Raw genomic sequence first — 15,849 nt, forward strand, 5'->3', positions numbered from 1 at the left:
ATGCATTTCCCCCAAAGCAATGTTTATATTACCACTCCTTCGTTACACAGTACCTACATATCAACGACACCAGAACCTGTTCACTTCTTATAAAATGTAACCTTAACACCGCACTGCAGGAAAGTTCCTATGTAAAAGATACACATGTGTAATTACACAGGCTGTACTTCTGTAATCCATCTGTAACAGTGACTAAATTATCAGTAGTTGTATATGGTATTCATGTGTAACTACACAGTTATCAGAGACATTTAATATAAAGTGAGACCAAAAACTCCATTCCAACTGCAATCTGGTATCCAGAGGAAACATAACCGAGACGTTTTAAGCACTAAAATCTCTCACCTTCCCTGTGTGTTAATGCCACACTTTGAAAATTCAAGTAACCCACACAGTGAACAGTTTCCCCTTCTGGCTCTCTGCTACCTTTCTGTGTGCAATCACTCAACTACATTTCTCAAAAAGTGGCAGATTCCCAGAAAAAGTATACTTTACCAAAGCTGGCATTGGCTGTGTTACAAATAGATAAAATCGTAGGCAGCCGTCCAATAATACCTGAAATTACAGTCATTGACTGCGGCTAATTTAATAATTTGTGCATCATATCACAACAATTTTTTAAGATTAAGCCACTGTCAGCGTGCACAGGCTTCCAAACCTGAGATACCTCCCATCACAACAAGCTATTTGCTAGCAAGAACAGTGTGTTTATAATGTAGGGATGATATTTCTGCTTTAATGTAAATTACTGTAGCTGCGTGACCTTGCGATGACAATCCCTACAACAGAATACAATGCATCAAATTATAATATGGGTAAGTCAAGCCCGAGGCAGTTGACTGCAAGAGGGATTTCCAAAGAGCACTGTCATTTCAGGCATATACAGTAGGGAGAGAGAGAGAGAGAGAGAGAGAGAGAGAGCGAGAGAGAGAGAGAGAGACAAAAAAGGCACAACGGAACAGGACACAACCAGAATCCAAAACACGCAGCTAAGGTCAGAAACACAATAGAGCCAACTTGGAAAAACATAAAAATCAGCACCTCTATAATGCTGAGGAATTGAAGAAAGACATTGCAGCCAAACAAATGCAAACAGGTGCTACTTATACAGACACTGATTACAACCTGACATGTAACAGGTGCGGGTGATTATTAGCAGCTACAGACAGTTGTGGGTGGGCGATGACAGGTGTCTGAAGCCGGAGCCAAAATGGAGCAGTTCGGAACATTGTGGAACTATCTAGGACAGCGAGGAAGCTCCGAGGGAGGACCAGGGAAAAGATGGGACAAAAAGTGAGGGCAGTGGGACAGGAAAGGATCTGAGTCCAAGATTCATAGGTCTGATTCTGGAATACCACAGCCATATTTCAATGTTTTCTGTGCTCATCATCTAATCAATGAGCCCTTCCTAAGTGTAATAAGCAGGGAAAACATTAAAATGTACAGGGTAAGGGTGCTCCACCCACACAGTGAGCTAATTGCAGTGCCCGTTGTTGGTTTGTCATGTTTTAATCTTCGTAATGTATGTAATTTTTCTTTTGTGTCTGAGGTCATCAGGTTGATCAGTGACCATTCCCTTTAGACCTAGTTACGATGCACTGCTTGCAGGTAGAACATTTATTAAAGGACTGGGTTACACTTTACTTAAACCCTGCTCCATAACCCTGACATAACCATGCCATGAACATGTCATGAAAGTGTTATATTCTTTCATGATATGACAAATTATGTCCAGCAACATAATGTCATGTTACCATTACTGGTAATTTTCACAACACAATAACACAAGGTCTTGATGGCAAACAGCACTTTTTTGATACATAAAGTGAAAATTTGTATGTGTCATAAGCTTCCATGACATCAAACTTTATGGTATCATGAGTAGTCTTAACATGATACTTATATTAATGAACAAAATCTGCTGAACAACTCAGTGCAACATATGAAATCTTTGATTTTTATTTTTTATTTTTACCTTGCATAACTTTTCTTCTTCTTTTAAATAAGAATTTGACCCCATTATACACATTTACTTTGTTTATTTCCTTCTTTTTGATTTTTACTTAGGGACATTTTTGTTAATCGCCATTTTAAATAGAGCTTTATTATGATTATGATTATGATTATGATTATTATTATTATTCAGTTCAGTTTAGTTCAATTCAATTCCATGACAGGTTTGGAAACCACTCTTGGAACATGAAAAGAGGCAGCCCACCAAACCTCCTAGTATAGGCTTACAGGTACCAGATTGGGCCAGAGATGAGAACACGCAAGTCCACAGGACTGGTGCACTAAAGAGGAGTGGGGATCAGTATCAAAGACTGGAGGGGCATAGTCAGTGATGGAGATGAGGGCAGGGCCAGCAACAACAAAGTCTAGGGAGTAGAGTGTCCGTCACATTGAAATCTGACATTATTATTATTGTTGTTGTAGTTGTATTTTCATTAAAGGTAAGAACATCTTTGGAAATACAAGGTTTTCTTATGAAAGTGACAAGGAGTTTCAGGGTCAGAGGTCTAAAGAGCAGAGACTTTTATGTTGAGTCTGCATGAGAAGATAGAAAAGAATAAGACTGAAGGGAAGTTGAAGAGAGAAATATTTAATTAATACTTCTTTCTGGGCAAGATGTTCTGTCACTGACAAGGAAGGCTTGGTCAGCAGCAAGGCCACAGTATTCGTGACACCAAGGAGCAGTATCGTAGGATGTGGTATCATGACATCTTTCAGATTTACAGGAGATGTTACAGAATCTGGTGGTCATTCAGTGGACACGCAGTGGAGCCATTTAGGATGCATGGAAGTGAGTGGTTTCAACCCTCGAAACCACTGAAGCTCATGACCCTTGTAACTACACTGTAAAAAGAGTATTTTCACTGGTAAAATACTGTATAATTTAATGGTAAATACCTGTTTTTTAAGGTTAAATACAAGAAACACTAAGACAGTAAATGATAATACTTGTACAGAGTTTTACCATCATTAAGAAAGCATACTTTTACTGTTAATTAACAGGTTTTGTCTGGCAATCCTGCTCCCAGACCTTTTACTGTTTACATATACATTATGTAGTTACAGTGACACTTTACTTGAAGGACATCTGCATGACACATTCATAACATTTTACATAAACATTTCATAACATGCTAATGAATGTTTGAGTCAACATTGATAAAATAGGCCTATTTTAAATGATATTCCTAAGGACTTCTAAGTCATTTTATTGAGATACATTTTTCAAAATAAATATCCTAATTTTTTATTTTGAAAAAGTATATAATTTTCAGTACAACACCTCATTTCTGGACAGCACAAATGATACATTTGGCCATTAAGTGGTTTTACAGTCATTTTACTGTTTTGATTTATTTTTAATAATCTGTTTTTATTCTGATTTATTGCTTTGCGTGTCACTTTACTACATGAACAGTAAATTATTCATAAATATGCTTAGGAGCAATCATTTGACTTAGCATGAGGATGTGCCTGAGTATCAAAGAACTTAATGATCAGTGAGTGATAAAGCAAGGTCACTCTTCTTTTGGCTGTCCAGAAATGAGGTGTTTTACTGAAAGAAATATTTTTTTTTATTTTGAAAAATGTCTCTCAGTAAAATGCAAACATATACCCTTTATCAATGTTTAAGTGTTCATGAACATGTTCTGAAGTATTTAGGTAAGATATTATGAATATATGTAGGTTCCCTTCAAGTAAAGTGTTACCATAGTTACTAAATAATTCATAGCACAGAATAATAAGCCTTGAGGTTAATAACTAACTTTTAAGCCTAGAGTTTAAGAGGTTAAATTGTTCTGAAACTCCATCAAATCCCCTTATTTTTTCCTTCAGGATAACATGTCAACACTTGTTGGAGCTGGAGATTTTACTGTTTGCGCTACCCCGAAATTGACAATTGCCATTTTAATGAGGCCAAAGAGAGTCAGTATGGCTTTTACATTCATCATTCATTGGATGTACAGGGTGAGAGCAAAGTTCATAGCCAGAGGGTTGACAGGATTATTGTCCTCCATGGTAGTAGGATCACGACTTGAAGGGAGTGAGATGACATTGACAGCTTGTTTGAACTCATTCACACTCTCTAAATAATAGACTAGTCTAGGCTCACTTTCTTGCCTGAAATGAGTCTGCTTGTCATGGACTGCAGTGGTTCTATGTTGACCAAGGCTCCTGACCCCAGCACATTTTTTATTCAGTAAGGTTATTTGTGTGACTGGGGATTTGAGGTCACTTTGGGACTGAAAGAAAAAACTGAAAAGCGTTGACAGCAATGTAAGAACTTAGAAAACCTATTCCTGCAAGAAAACAATACACTTGTCAGAATGGCTTTACTACTCAAAGCCGGAGAAGCATAAGCGCTTCAGATTGTGCTATGAGTCATACAATTAAGACCCATAAGACCCTTATTTAAATTTAACTTGCAGGCATTGCTAAGGTTGAACTAGAGCATGACAACAAAAACCACTGCACAAAAGAAATTGCATGTAGTAATACACTGTATGAATTGTTGTCACAGTGTTAGCCACGGTGTTATGGTATCATGCAGTATTCAACATTTTTTGCATGAAAGATGACTCTGACTCACTGCCGTGCCTGACCATTTTACATTGTCACCACCACTCTACAGTTTTCGCACTGCTTCTCTATTTAGTGACACGTTTTCTTGCTGCTGTGGGCAATGCAGCGGAGAATGCAATGGCATGCTGAGATTAGATTATGAATGAACAACAACTCCTGTGTAATTGTTCACATCAGGCTTGTGTTACTAATGCTGAAAGACAGTGCTGTTTACTAGCTGTCACTACCTAGCGTTCATGGAAGCACAGCATTGGCACAACCAGCATATTAGTAGTGATGTGCTATCAACAGCTGTGCGGGAGAGCTTTGAGGGTGGACGGCTGGCATATCGGTATGGACCTGACTGTATTGATCCTGAGGTCTCCCTGTTGGATTTGTTGTTTCTGTGGCCTGGCTGACCGAGACACCACACTGAGCGAGAGGGCAAGAGGGAGGGAAGGAGTGAGGGGGCACATTTCAGTGACATTTCAGTGTGTATAATGAGTTAAAACCCCTCATGCCTAATTATTTGTTCATGTTTTGTCAGATAAAGTCTGCCAGCATAAACAGTTTTAAAGTGCCCATATCATGGAAAATGTACATTACACACCTTTTTGCAGTAAAACACTCTAAAGTTGTATTTGAACATTGTTCTAAAATGCAGCATTCACTTCCCAGTCCATGCCACCTGTATGGGGCTATGCCTATTTTCACTTCCTTGTTTTGTGATGTCACTAAAACCAACACATTTACATGAAGTGGCAAGAAAAAATGTATGTGCACCCTTTGGAATTACTTATGTTTATACATAAAGTTTCCTTAAAATATGGCTTGGTCTTCACAGGAGTTACAATACAGAACAAACACAATGTGTTTGATCTAATAACAAAAAAATTTATTGATCTTGTCCATATTTTTCTTGTCTCTCATCGCCTAAACATTCACAGTGCAGGTTGGAAAAAATCTGGGAACCCATAGGCTAATAGCAAAAGCTAATTTGAGACAGAAGTTAGCAAACCTGGAGCCCAATCAGTGAAATGAGATCAGATGTGTGAGTTAGTGTCACTTTGATTTATACAAACCACACAAACATTTTGAGATTTCTATTCAATAGTAGCACTTGCTGATGTAAACATATCACAAGGCCATATAATTGTTGATTTGCATAAAGCTGGAAAGGGTTTGCCAAAGAGTACCTTGACACTCCAAGATCCATCCATCCATCCATCCATTGTCTAAGCCGCTTCTCCGTCAGGGTTGCGGGGGGATGCTGGAGCCTATCCCAGCAGTCCTCGGGCGGAAGGCAGGATACACCCTGGACAGGTCGCCAGTCCATTGCAGGCACTCCAAGATGATACTGGAAAAATGTTTTTTGAACTGATGAAACTAGGGTTGAATTGTTGAGCATGAACACACTGCAGTAAGTATGGCCGTGAAGAGAGTACAGCACACCACCATGAAAAACATCATCCTAAGCAGTGAAGTACGGTGGAGGGAGCATCATGATTTGCAACTGCTTTGCTGCCTCAGAGCCTGGATTAATCACCATCATTGAGGGAAAAATGAATTCTCAAGTGTATCATGGTATCCTACGAGATTATGTCAGGGTGGCTGTCTGCCAGCTGAAGCTCAGCAGAAGCTGGGTGATGCAGCAGGACAATGACCCTAAATATCAGAGCAAGGTACTACAGAATGGGTTAAATACATTTTGAACGGTCCCAGCCAGAGCCCAGACCTTAACCTAATAGAGATGCTGTGGAATGAAGTCAGCAGAGCTGTTCACACCAGACATCCAAGGAAAATGGCTGAGCTGAAGCAGTTCTGTAAGAAATAATATTTCTCTTGAATGCTGTGCAGGTCTGATCTGTAGTTACCAGAAGTGCTTGCTTGCTTGAGGTTATTGCTGACAATGAAGATGTGAAAGATTATAATTATTCATTCATATGCTATTATATATGTATATATATATATATATATATATATATATATATATATATATATATATATATGTGTGTGTGTGTGTGTGTATATACATACATACTTAAATACATACGCACACACACACACACACACATATATGTATAACTGTTTTTGGTGCATAAAGCCACACAAAAAATACCTAGACCTCAGAGAAAACAGAGTAAAACACAAAAATATTAGAGATAGGCAGTTTACGAAGAAATCAAATTAAAAGTCTGTATAACCAAAACTAATTAAAGGTTAGATCTTCTTAAACACATGAAATATTTATCCGTTGGCCTTGCTGTACATATTTCTGAGGATTTGAAATGAAAAGTTTGCCTCTCTGAACTAACCTCATGTCACAATCTTTTTTTTTTGTTTCCATGGCAACAAGAGCTCATGGGTACACAATGTTCACAACTTCGGTGCAACAAGCCATGACAAGGTTGGAAGTCCTTAACTGCTGCATGATTCAGAGCAGTGGCTATGCAACTTCAATTATGAGACTGTTCATGACCTTCCTCTAAGGACGTTACAAACCTGTCCCATAATATCAGTTCAAGTGATGAGGTTGCTGTGCTTCCTCTGTACTGAGGTGCACAGTATGTGGAAAGCATCAGCTCCAATAATAGGAAGCTAAATCACAGGAAATAAATGACAAAAAGAACATATCACTGTCATATAAACATCTTACAAATCCATTTGTTTTGGTTTTTTTAATGCCATGTGAAAACACCAGCTGTCTGTGATATTCTGTGAACGTTTCATGATGTACAATGTATTAGGAATGGGCCAAAATCATTGGGAATAAACCATGTTTCGTATTAAAGTCTAGAGTGTTTCCAGTGAATTTACTGTTTCAGCAAAATGATATGCTATGATGACATCAGAATCAGAATACTTTATTGATCCCAGAGGGAAATTGCAGGTGTTATAGTTGCAACCATGATCCCAGGCTATGTTGTCAGGGGCGAAAGCTCCTGGTAGGGTCTTGGCGGGGGCCTTGGCGTTCTGATCCTCGGCTACTGAAATTGGCTCTCAGAACATGGAACATGACCTCTCTGGCAGGGAAAGAGCCCGAGCTAGTATGTGAGACTGAGAGATACCAACTAGATATAGTTGGGCTCACCTCAACACATGGCAGGGGCTCTGGAACAGACTCTCTCAAGAGGGGTTGGACTTTGGGCTTACTCATAGCTCCCCGGCTCAGCGCCTGTACATCGGGGTTTTCTCTGGGGGATGAGAGGATTGTTTCCCTGCACCTTTGGTTCGGGGAACGGGCTCTGACTGTTGTCTGTGCTTATGCACTGAATGGCAGTTCAGAGTACCCCTCCTTCTTGGAGACCCTGGAGGGGGTACTGGAAAGGGCCCCCTGTGGGGACTCAATTGTCTTGCTGGGTGACTTCAACACTCACGTGGGCAATGACAGTGAGACCTGGAAGGGCGTAATCGGATAGGAACGGCCTCTCCCAACTGAACCCGAGTGGTATTTTGTTATTGGAGTTCTGTGCTCGCTACAGTCTGTCCATAACAAACACCATGTTCGGACATAAAGGTGTGCATAAGTGCACATGGCATCAGGACACCTTAGGCCGCAGTTCGTTGATTGACTTCAGGCAAAAGATGGGTACCAAAGGGCCAAGCGGGTAGCGGCTTCGGCGGTTGCTGAGGCAAAAACTTGGGTGTGGGAGGAGTTTGGTGAGGCTATGCAGAAAGACTATCGACAGGCACCGAGAAGGTTCTGGCAAACCGTCAGGCACCTCAGGAGAAGAAAGCATTTCCCGACCAACACTGTACACAGTGGGGCTGGGGGGCTGCTGACTTCGACTGGGGATGTCATCGGATGGTGGAAGGAATACTTCAAGGATCTTCTCAATCCCACCAACGATCTTTCCCCAGAGGAGGCAGAGCTTGGAGATTTGAGCGAGGGTCTGTCCATCACTCTGGCTGAGGTAGCCAAGGTGGTTGGAAAACTCCTTGGTGGCAGAGCACCAGGGTGGATGAGGTTAGAATTCCTGAGGGCTCTGGATATTGTAGGGCTGTCTTGGCTGACATGTCTCTGCAACATTGCGGTGACATCTGGGGCGGTCCCCCTGGAACGGCAGACCAGGATGGTGGTCCCGCTTTTTAAGAAAGGCAACCAGAGGGTATGTTCCAACCATCGGGGGATCACAATTCTCAGCCTACCTGGTAAGGTCTATGCAGGGGTACTGAAGAAGAGAGTCTGAGCGATAGTCGAATCTCAGCTACAAAAGGAACAATGTGGGTTTCACCTTGGTCGTGGAACACTGGACCTGGTTTTTATCCTCACCAGGGTCCTGAATGTTGCACCGAATGTGCTATTGTGTCTCATCACTGTCGTAGAGTGGGTGGGAGCCATTGTCCATAATGGCCTGCAGCTTAGACAGCGTCCTCCTCTCCAACACTGCCATCAGCAAGTCCAGCTCCACACCCACAACATTACCGGCTTTATGGATCAGTTCACCACCCTCAGTCTGCTTCCCCAGCATGCAACAGCATAGAGGATAGCACTCGCCACCACAGACTCACAGAAGATCCTGAGCATAGTCCAGCAGATGTTGATGGACCTCAGATGCCTCAGAAAATAGAGATGACTTTGTCCCTTTCTGTAGTGGGCATCAGTGTTCTTAACCCAGTCCAGTTTATTGTCAATATGCACTCCAAGATATCTGTAATCCTCCACAATTTCCACACTGACCCCCTTGATGGACAGAGGGGTCACCGGTGCCTTGTCCCTCCTGAGGTCCGCCACCAGTTCCTTTGTCTTTGTCGCGTTGAGAATTCAGCTCGCACCATGCAACAAAGTCCTTCACCATCCTTCCTGACATGCTATTTAGCTTAGAAATAGAGCACACAAACATGAACTGACAAAACGTTAAAACGTTATATAAGGAAGACTCTCCAGGCAGATTGGAATCCATGATACCCATTTACTCAAACACATAAAAACCACAATCAGAGCCAAAAACAGTCCAAAAGTTCACAAAACAGCAAAAGCACCAAGGGGAGATCCAAAAGCAGTCCAAGAGTTCAGAAAAGTGTCAAGAAACAAGGCTTTGTACACAGAATAAACTGGCAATACTTCACAGTGAGCCAATGTTACTGAAGGTCCTTAAATAGGTAGGTAAATGAGCTGCAGGTGACAGGGGTCAGGGTGTAACTAGGAAGTATGTCAGTATTCAGGTGAGACTGACCTCTGGTGGAGAAGGCTGTATTACACCAGACACAATATAGTTTTGCATAGTAAATTTCATAACTGAAATACTGTTTTAAATGTCAGTCAAAACAACTAAGTACAAGTTAACTAAATATAATATCATTTTTCAGTATTTAGTGTGTCCAAACTGAAAGCAAGTATCCTGAAAAGAATTGATACTTTAATAAAGGCTAAGTCTTATTAAAGTTTCCATTCTTCTCAGGATGCTTGCTTTCAGTTTTCCAAAGAAACCTGCAGAGATATTTTTTCCATACATCCAAAGTTCAGTCTTAGAAGTTGGTTGTATTTTCTGCTTCTCATAATCCAAATAATCCCAAACACATACAGCAACGTTGAGGTCACAGTCGATTGTTCTGAGAATACCAGCAGCTGTTTTCTCTTCCCTGCAATGTCTTCTTGACAGCTATGCATCCTTTCAGACCCATAGTGTTGAGTTGTCCTCTCACAGTGGATAGATGGACAGAATGTCTGGGGAATTTATGGATCAGAAGCAAGAGTGGATCTTGTTTTTTTTCTCCTCTCTATCAAAGATGAAAGCTTTAAATTTTGTTAATCTGATAGAGGCTGTTTTGTCTGGATGAAGGGTGGTCTCAGACTATTGCACAGCACTGTAACTCTTGTCTTAATAACCTCTGATGTGTTACACAACACAGATCAGGTAACTACACCCTGTTCCCACTACTGCAGTCCTTAATGAGCTAAGAACCCGTATGAACCACCATCCACTTCTATCTCATCACTTGACCTTTAAGGAAACTCCATCCCTCATCCCGCATTCCTTTGCAAAGTCATTTTTTAAAGCATGTGTCATTACCTGTCTCAAAACAGGGAGATCTCTCTCTCTGAGGCTATAAGTCTTGGAAAAAAGTGCCATACAAAATGATATAGGATATGAACAATATATGTGCAACTTTAATCATAAGACTATTCATGACCTTCCTCTGAGGTTTATATAACCTATCCCATAATATCAGTGCTTATGGTGAAGCTGCTGTACAGGAACTAAAAAAGGCAAGGCAAATATATTTATAATTTAATATAAACTGCTTTATATAGGCATCAAAATGTGAAAAGAGGTAAGAAATTTGGATCATTAAAGATGAAATAAATGATGAAATAAATCCACACACATATGATATATATATATATATATATATATATATACATACAGAGAGAGAGAGAGAGAGAGAGGGAGGGAGATGAACATATACTTGTATAAGTGTATTTATATTGTTTATTTATTATTCTAATCTTTTGTGTAAAGAATTAAAAGGAACATAAATTAATGTTATTTTAGCATATTCCCTGTTCAAGGGAGTTTGAGGAGAAAGTGTATATATATCGATTCACTTCCAATGCTTAGGCTAAAGATGGATTTAATATTACAATATAAACAAAATGATCGGTTTATGCTGCAGCTGTATTGTTCATGTGCTTAGTTTGCCATTATATCATGCCAAGAAAACAGTCAATAGAGTGAAGGAACAATATTACACTTACATACACTAAAATATTCAGATATTTGTGGTTAATTATATTTCAGAGATGTGAAAGGTTTGTATAATTTGACATATTGTGATAAAAACCATGCATCTGTGCTAATAGTCACACTCTCTGGGTTTAATTCATGCCTATCAAGTCAAAATAGGTGAAGTAGATAAAGAAATGTGCCTCATTTGATAGTGGGAAAGTGGCTTGAAGGGATTACGGCTTATTGCCTTGCATGGGGTCTTCCAGTCATAAGAGAGCTGTGTAGCTCTGCTGAACTAAGATGGTGGTTTTTCATATAATCCCTTCTGCTCTGAGTCTGCTCTCCAGAGGCACTACATCCACTGAATGCATTATTGGTCCATGCTTTCAACATCAGCGCTCAAATCTCTGATTAAACCACTACATGCCATGCAACCGGCTTTCATCTTATGCTCTTCTTCACTTACACTGGGAGGTAGTCCAGGCGCCCCAAAATACTGCTGGTATTCAGGGACTAGCAGTATTAAGCACATGCCTTTTAAGCTTGTAGTTAAGTGAAGTACATGTCAAATATAAAAAGATGTTTTAGAAGAGATTTGCAAGTAAAGTCCATGAAACATGGAATTCAAAACTTTTTCAGGACCCTCGGTTCTTTACTTGATTTGCATGTATGTAAATGTGTTTCTATCAGGGATGTGAGAACTGAGGGGGCTGCAGCATTTCCCAGATTTCAGGGTTATTTAACTGTGATGACTTAAAATGCTCAATATAATATAATTTAAGCCTAGTAAAGGCCGATGTGTGTGCTTGCTTTAGGGTGGAGTTTGCATTTTTATTGTAGATTCTATTTCATTTTTATTGGGCACATTGCTAAAGCACAAGCAAATTTAGAGAAAATGTCCAGAGTAAATGAGCATGACAAACTGTGTCGTACGAAATATATTTTTAAAACTTAAACTAATATAACATTGCTGTCAGGACAAAACCTTGTCAGTCTTAAATTTTTTTCACATAATTTAAGAAAACCACCTACTCTGTTTGTGAATGGACAAATCAAAATAGTCCAAAATAACTTGAGAAAAAAAGTGTGGTTCCAGTAACTCCCATTCAGAGATATGAAGGTTGTTTTCTTTTTCTGTAAAGGCAGTTTTTTGGAGATCCATTTTGGAGAGCCCTACAAAAAATCCATGTTTTTTACATTTTAGCAATAGCTCCCTTTCCTGTGTGCCTGCTTACGAAGTGATTGTGTCATGGGCTCATATATTCATCTTCCATACTTCAAATTATAAGCCATAAAATGACTTTTAGATCTGAACTCAAATTGCTTTTCACTCAGCCTAATGGAATTGTACATTTTTCTTTTTTCCGAAGTTAAACATTCAAACGGTGTTCATTTTGACTAGAAATATTTGTCAATGACCATTTATTTCACAGCAACAACAAAAACGCCACCAAAATCTTTGCTCATTATGCCTTAACAAGTAAAGGCAAGACAATACAGCTGGTTCTGATGGAGGAGACAACCCAGATCACTGTGGCCATCTCAAAGCATTGATTGTTTTCCTTTTAAACCATTTATATGCATACGTCTGTAAATGCAAGGAAAAATTGCCTCCATGCATCTTTCTTATTGGATGATTTGGATGATTGGATGACTGGATGCATATCCGTGCAAATGCCAGCTTCCAGTATAACTAATGTGAGCAAGTTAACCTTGTGAGAGCCCACTCATAAATAACTTAAAAAAAAACATGCTAAACTATTAGCTGGTCTCTCAAACGATTCAAGTGGTAAGTGCTTCATCTTCACCAGTGGCATGTCAGGAAGAATGAAAGAGAAGAGACAATCTGTGGTCACATTTCTCTTCTATCTACACCGAAAGAAAGACTGATTGTATCATTCCCAGTGAGTGCCATGAGGATTCAAGATGGGCAGAAAAAGCAGAACCAGTCTGAAAAGACCCCATGAAGGCATCAGTCCACTGTGTCTGCTAAGGTGAATATCAATTTGCTGTTGTCGGAACAAAACCTTGTATCTTCAAAATGGTAACTTTATAGGAGAAGGAAAAAAAACAACTGTTCTAATGTAATTCAATGTAACCATGAAATGTACATGCAATGTAAAGAGTAACAGGCGTTTTCAAACTATGTCAAAAACTGAAAAATGCCAAAAATGGAGATATGAGGTTTTGTTCTGACAGCAATGGATTATGTATGTTGATTGATTAAAATAACATTCAGCAAACATAACATTGTATGTCATAGCGACTGCTCTGGCTTTGGAAGCAGTGACACCCAATAAGATACCGGATATAAGATACATGAAAGACATATGGTCAGTAACACATTCTCAGCCTAGTTGACTAAACACATAGTTCAAGTTATGCTTACTAATTTTTACAGCCATGAGAGATATCCTTCAGCAAAATCCATTACAGTGTCATAAAACTGTCTGAGAAAATTATGACACATTACCTCAAATTAGAGTTCCACTGACTAAATCTTGACTTAAACAAAACAACAAAGACTAAAATGTGACTTGAAGCCAATTACAATTTTCATGACTAAAACAAATTTTAAAATTCTTCTCAAAATGAATACTACTGAGAATATTCATTTACACCCTTTAATTTAGAATTTGACTGAATTATGTTTAATGACGCACATTCATTGAAACATTTGACAGTATTTTAAAAGTATGAACTTGAGGCTCGTCAGTATGCCTACATGAGCCTGTCAGGGTCAGCTCTATGCGCTATTCAGGAAAAAGGAGGATATTAATGTGAATAAATAACCTTAAATAGCAAACAAACTTATGTTGATACTAATTAAACTATTCAATGCTAAAACAGAAGGGTGTCCCCATCACAGTACCAAAGTACAGTTAAGTCTAGATAAAGCAAATTAGCCAAATACATGTAGGTTTGAATAGCGAACTATAAATTATGACTTAATCTGAAGATTTGACAACTAAATTGTATCATTATGCTTGAATATTTCATAATCAAGTCAGTGACAAAATATACAAAAAGAGACACTCATGCTGAAGATACTGAAAAACAGAAATGTATCATATTGAAAGCATTTGTTTTAGTGGTGTCAAAAACTGAACACATGAATTATAAAAATTTGCACAACTAATCTGTAAACATTTTTTGGAAATTCCCTATCTTGACCCTTTGAACCATTTGTAGTTCTAGCCTGAAGTCCAGCTGCGTGTGCTGTATATTGCTATGACTCACTGACTGGAGCCCTCTTGCTGCTCTGAAATGGTTCCATTCATGGCTCTTTTGATCTATAAAACAGCTGTAGTTTCCAGCTACAGCAATGGTGAATTTGTTTATTTACTAACATATGCTGGATCAGGATGCCTGCAATATCAATGATTTAACTGGTTACACTGGATAGTTTTCATTGGAAAACTATGGATTAATCAACAAGCAGCAAAACAAAAACAACAGTAAAGTGGAAAACTGCAGTTTGACTTAAAACAACTCTATTTTATTTATGATATGGTGGTTAAAAAATGTGCAAGAACATTCAACAAACTGGAACTTTTGTGTTGAGAGTACAGAAAAGTATCAAATACCTAAAAACGGACTTTTCAAAAGAAAGACAAAGAATAACATACATTTATGATACAGTAACCAAACCAAACCAAAGTCATGTATTAAAAATCTGGAAAGTTGTAGCTCATAGTACAAAAGTCAGCACAATAACACTCAACAAACTGGGGCTTCTGTGACGGGATTGCACTAAAGTGCCAATTAAAATTCATAGCCGCCAATACGTTTTGCATTTAAAGGAGAATTCCACAATTTTTTAAAATTTTGCATAATTTAATCCTAAAGACAAAGTAATTCAGAGTGGTTTAATGAGAAATGCTCCATTCTAGAGAAACTTAGTGAGAATCATTCACAGTGGTGGTGATAGGAACTAGACATCTGAAGCGTTTAATGCTTCTAAAAGCTTACTCACATAAAGTTATTAACAGAAGTGGTTATGGCTATGCTGCTTGATTTCATTGCTTTGCAATAGTTTAAAAATACTACTATTTTACCATTGTCAGCATTGCATACAAAACATGTTAGTTCCTTAGTCATTTTGGATACTAAATAAAATATATTTGTATTGTGGTCATCTGTGGTATCGCCACTGGAAAGAATTCCAAGTCAGTACAATTTTCTATAGCATACCATTTCACACCGAACCACTCTGAATGACATCTCAACATTTTTATCATGGTAATTTTTTTTTTAAATCTTTGGAATTTCCCTTTAGTTCCTTGTTTGGGGCCAAAAAGAATCCACCACGTCATTGTGCCTGCATATAGACTTGAGCTGTTCTGCCAGCATTTGGAACAGACACCCACAGACCTGCTCTTATCACGGATGCTCTTTCAAAGTGAACGCGCATCTCTTTGTCTCAGTCGTCATTAAACATGCCCTTTCTCGTCCTCTCTCTCTCTCGTTCTTTCTCTCTCTCTGTTACTCTCACACTTCTTCTCTCTAACTCCCTCACTGTGAAGCACAGTGTTGAAAGCCTGTCATTGTCTTGTGCCGAACATCTTTAATGGAACCCTGCAGTGGCTTCAAAGGGGAATGG

This window comes from Pygocentrus nattereri, chromosome 7, assembly GCF_015220715.1.
Source record: "Pygocentrus nattereri isolate fPygNat1 chromosome 7, fPygNat1.pri, whole genome shotgun sequence".
In the NCBI taxonomy this organism is placed as follows: domain Eukaryota; kingdom Metazoa; phylum Chordata; class Actinopteri; order Characiformes; family Serrasalmidae; genus Pygocentrus; species Pygocentrus nattereri.